Consider the following 6000-nt stretch of genomic DNA (forward strand, 5'->3'; position numbering starts at 1 on the left):
CCATTTTTAATCGATGCCATAGTTAGTTCATTATTTGTGCATGCTATAATAACCATTGTGTTACATTTTAATATTGTTTTAAACTTTCATGATTATGTAAACAATTGAATTAATTATCGGCCTTCAGTTGCTGAAATTTTGTTGCAATATTTAAAAAATATAAGTATAATTCTGGTATAATAATTAATTTAATTGTTTTAAATTTTTCATTATTCTCATGTTATATCACTGTTTTGTTTTATTTTATGTCACGTGATGGTTGCACACCGAAAGGTCGCTTAATGTAAAAATGTAAAGGTCACATGTCGTAATAATGCAACAATGACGTAAAGCTTAAAGTTGAACCTTGCATTCTTTATTGTCGACAAATACATTGTTATATTACAACGACCCTTGCCGATGAGTGACCGTAGGCCTAGGATGCGCGCCACGATAAACTCTTATCGCGGCATTTTATCGATTTGTCCCGATAAAACCATACATTTGTCGTCAAAAACCGTCGATAAGATTTTATCACGGCGCGCGTCTTATCCTGTGACCACTTTTCCTTTATTTTCTGTTTCTGTAGAGGCGGGTGCGCGTGGGTAATCCCGACAGTGGAGTGGCACCCCGACTCCCTGTAATCTGCGCTGCCATAATCGCCACTTCACCCCAGGTTACCGCACTTTTTGTTTCGTAACACCACATACTGCTTTAAGCGCCTCTGCGGTATTGTAATGGAGATGCTTTATTTCATTACACAAATCATTCCGTTTGTTTTTGCCAGTTTTTTTTTTCAGGATAATAATACTTATAGCCAGTTGTGTTTTAATTTAGGAAATGCATGAAAAAATTGACTGTATGTCTAACAAACATCCTTCCATCGATTCCTCGTGAAATATCATAAAACCGACTTTTTGCTATGGAACAAAGAAGATAGTGTTTAATATCTCCCCTGAGATTTTCCTGCTATTATTAAATGCTCGTTTGGTTTTACCGGTAATTTACGTAAGTAGTAACACAAAAATATGGTGCGCAGCGATTCACCGTAATTATCTAGGTAGCTAATCCTACATGTTTGCCACAAATAGTTTCTTACTTGCATATCAGAAAGTATGTAGCTGAGCGATGTAACGCATTTTCCAAGATATTTTCCACTAATCTGATACAAACTTAGCTACTTATCAGGAAGTATCCAGCTAGACCGATGTAGCGCAGTTCCTAAGATCCCTCTTTGTCCACTAATCCGCTACATTTGCAGCGCTGCGTGTTTCCGTTCCCGCGCGCGAGATAAAGGGTACTGTCATCGTTAAAAATCTTCTGTATTTCTAACGTGTTCTTCTAATTATTTGTTAAACTAAGTAGTGCCAAGTACATAATAATAAAGCCAACATCGCCAAATCGATTAACTGGAAAAGTAACACTATTCAAACTTTTGCAAGTGAAATGTTTTTACCCGACTGCGCCAGAAGGAGGGTTATTGTTGTTATTTTTTTATCAAACATTGACGAGCTTCTTTATGAAAGACAAATTGTAAATATTGATTTCCATGTAAATTCTAAAGAAAACATTGCGTTAATTTAAAAGTCGCTACGTTTGAAGTTTAAACAAAATATCCTGAAACTTAACTGAATCATAATAATAATTATACATATTTTTTCCTAAGTATTTTGAGGCCGACTGTACATAAGCCGCAAGCGGCCTTGCGTTCTAGCCTAGACACTTTTCAAATAGCTCCAAGATGGCTTAAGCTTCTGCCTCCTGAAAGATTCACGTGTAGTTTGTAACAGAATTGATTCAGCCAATAAAAATAAAAGGCAGTTGAATTTATGTCGGTGTTTTGGGTTACCAGGCTATTTCTTGTAATTTAAGTAGGTTACACTGTAAGTATTATAACTCTTTCAAATCTACAACATGATTCTAGTTTTCAAATGGACAGAGTTTTTGAATGGGACCAGAAAATACAAAAACACAACTACTAATAAAGACCGGTGTTATGTTATAATTTTCAGGAGTCAGTATTTAAATATCTCATAACAAAAGGTTCGCTTTTGTTTCTTTGCACGACGAAAAGAAAAAGATAATAAGAATAAGAACATATTTTTATCAGCATAGATAAAAATACAGTACATACATACTTATAACATTAAACTATGATCCATCTGGCCGATTTCGGCCATGGCGACCACTCCGACTCCTAGCTGTCTTGGCGGCGCGGCGCTGGTGTGCCTGAAGATTAAACTATCTATATAAATAAAAGAAAGTCGTGTTAGTTACTCCACTTATAATTCAAGAACGGCTGAACCGATTTAGCTGAAAATTGTCAGGGAGGTAGTTTAGAGCCAGGAGAAGGACATAGGATACTTTTTGTCCCGTTCGAAATTTAAAAAAAAGTCTGCTTATTTATTGCCATTAAGGCGGAACAAAGTTCGCCGGGTTAGCTAGTAAAGTAATAAAATATATTAAAAATTAATTATTCGTACCTTAATTTCCAGATCCCGCCCAGTCCAGAGGTGTTCGTAGCAGAGATGCCTCCGGCAGGCGCCCGCCCGCCCAGACTCGCCTCGGCACCACGTGACCACATAGCACGTAGCTACAGCTGTTGCTACGAAGAAATCTTGACTATTACCCCCGCTAGGTGGCGACACTGTGAGCGGTCCAAGGAGTAAGCCTGGATGACGCGCGTCAGATTGAAAGTGACTTGTTCGTTACCAGATGGATGGATGATATTATGGACAAATCATAAGTGCCCGCGCCCAGAATGCTACGTTTTGGGCGCCCTGTAACATTGTGTTAATTTCTATGCAACGAATCACATCAAGTGCTGCACTACATAACCATTTTATAGGGCACCCGAGGCGCAGTGTTCTGGGTGTATAGTTCAGGCGCCTGTTATGGCTAGTCCCGAGGGTTGATTATCTTGTGCGTGAAGCTGGAACTTGACAGATTGTCGTTGTTGAATCGCTTTGCTCTGTCAAAAGCTGTTACGCCATATGTACAGTCAAAAGTTTTTTTTGAGTCACGTATACCTGAAACTGTACTATACTCACTGAAAGTCAGAACCCAGTTAATGTCTTGTATGGGCATGGACCAGCCGGCCATGGTGTAGGTAAGGTTATGGCCGCAACAGCCGTCCGACATTTCGCGGCTACGGAGTACGGAAGCATTTTGGTGTAATTAATATTTACACGAGAATAACCACCTATAAGTGAATATTTTTCGTGAAGTGACTTTTCAGTGCTTTATGTGTTCGACCACTTTTTTTTCGTGTCTGAGGACGGGAAATAAGTTAACTGTAGTCACGTTGATGTTGTTCCGAAGATCAAATAAGTTGACTGACCATCTGGAATTCAGGTCCGTATAAGATCGGTGGTGTTGACATAGTAAAATATGAAATGTAAAACATCTTTATGGCAACGGGCTTCTATCACTTGAACGGATCGCACAGTTGTGCGGTTAAAATGAAATATGTAGATAAATATTGTCGTGAAAAAGGCCATATACTTCAGTCGTTTATTACAGCGGGACGCTATTAAACCGAACCCGATCGGCACAAGTCAAACATTTGTAGGTAATAATTCTTCGGGTCGGTTTTTCTATTCAATAAACACTGCCTGACCGACCCTTATACATTTAGGTAAAACACTCGTACACAAACACGTTTACGAGCGCAAACTCTACATGTAGGTATACCTACTTTTACCTTTACGACTACGACCCAGTGTATCTAATTAGAAATTGTACTGTAACTATCTACTACTTAGGTACTTATACGTTTTAGTAGTTACAAACCTGTGCTGTATGTAATTAATAGATTACTTTAAATAAAAAGGCTCAAGATGTTTTACATTTCTTTTTACTATGTTATTCGACAGTGAGACTTTGACGTCACTTTGTATAAAATGATCAAATAATGTTAACTTTCTGAGTAAGTACTGGCTTCAATTTTAGCACAAGCACAAAATTATTTGGTGGAAAATATCAACCAACAACATTGACCAGAATGCACAGAAGCTGCGCTTTTCTTTTGCTAGCGCATCAAGCTATTAGATGTTATAAAAATGTACTTAAAAACTTATTTGTAAGTAGTTGTTGAAAATTAAAAACTTGTGTGGTGGACTAGAAAAGGATATAAGTAAAGCAATAGATTTGGATGGGAACATTTTAGAAAGGGATATTTATTGTGAATTGTTAAATATTATAAAGGTACTTGCAATAACGTCATTGGTTGCAAAACACAGCCTTAAGCTTACGGGTACCTACCTAGTAGGTATCTTAGTGGCAGAGTGTCTGCTCGATAGACAGACAATATTATGTTAAATTGAACCTATTTAGTAACCATAGTTATTTCTTTCCCCTATGTAAAACTTTAGGAGGATATTGTACACACACATCGAGTACGTAGTTTTATTGTTTATTGTAAGTACCTTTAAAAGCTTTAACTAAAGGTTGATTAATTGAAAGAGTGATCAAATTTAATGAGTGTGTAATAAACTGAGAAACAGCAATTTTTCTATGAAAATCGTTGGAAAATTTACATTATTTGAGATAGTTGAGTAAGTTTAAGTATTGCTTTTAATGGTTACCGAGAAATGTCTTATTAATGTATTTAAAGTCCATGTCGATTTCACTTACCAACGATTAATTAGTATAGGAGTTAATTACAACTTGATTTCCTGAAACTGCAGGTAAAGGTGGCTGTGATATATTGTGATTTTTCAGAAGTCACCGTCACTTTACAGGTAGGTGTGTTTGTGATGCCGATCACGGACATGTGTTAAGATGTGTGTGATGTTTGTACAAATGTTTTACTCTTAGCAATTAATTTCGTAAATAAATAGATACTTGTTTCCGGAACAGTTTTTGCAAAGATATAGCGCACATAATGGATGACAGATTCATTGATTAGAAACATAAACAAAATATTTTCCAATAACTTACCGTAGTTGTTGCTCATCTTTGCAACCATCTTGTCACATTTCTGTGACCGGTATTATAAGACTTATAAGGTGATCGTAATCGTTCGTAGGTTTTATTGTTTGGTCTTTTGGAAGCGATAGTACAATGTGCGAATATCTAAATTGTGTAGAGAATTTTAATAATAATAGAAGATGAAAAATATATGATCGAAAGAGTAGGTAAGGATAGATTTAATTTATTTATAGAATGCGATCTGGCTGGTACAGATACGTAACTTTCTACTTTCAATATTGTGTAGCTCAGATTTTTCATATTTAAATCTATCGTAGCAAATCTTATCGTATACCTGAAAAACGAGAAGGGAATTTAGATGGAAATTGTGCTGTAAGCCAACCAGGGTATCGTACTTCGTCTTCTATAAAATAGATATTATATCTAAACATTAATTTCAACTCCGAATATAAGGTAAGGTAGAGTCATAGTGATCCCAGTCGCATTTTCTTAAAATTTAATAAAAATACTTAACGCATTTTACGCAGCTGTTGGTTTGAAAGTTTGTCCAAACTTCCCAGCGTAAGTAGGTACCTACATACCTCTACAAGCAGAACTGTTCAAAATAAAGTGCAGTGTAAATGTAACTGTTATTAATATATTTGTAAACGTGGCGATTGGATCATTATGGTGCTATACCATTACACTCACTTGTCTCACCCACATCTAACATCCTAATTTAATTGACATATTTCCAACTCTTCGATGGCAACGCAAATTAGTTGTAAGAATTTTCTGTGCTATGTTGACTAGCCAGTGGTGTTAAAAACAATATTAGAGAAATGTAACAAAAAATATGAAAAAGAAAATTCTTACTTACGACTATCTTCATTAACCTACTGACTGATGGTCAAATAGCACATTTAGTAGTAATTAAGTATAAGGCTGGCCCTTGGCGTTTCGCGCTTGGGTTTTGGATGTGCGCCTGTGTGCGAAAAGTAAAAGTGCGATTGGAGAAACGCGATATTTTTACATTTTGTCACGACCCTAGATTACAAATTATGTGTAAAATTTGCTCAAACGAACAAAATCCGTTCCTAGCACAGCACA

This window comes from Ostrinia furnacalis, unplaced genomic scaffold (genome assembly GCF_004193835.3).
Source record: "Ostrinia furnacalis isolate ACB-3 unplaced genomic scaffold, ASM419383v2 OfSCF7244, whole genome shotgun sequence".
Classification (NCBI taxonomy): domain Eukaryota; kingdom Metazoa; phylum Arthropoda; class Insecta; order Lepidoptera; family Crambidae; genus Ostrinia; species Ostrinia furnacalis.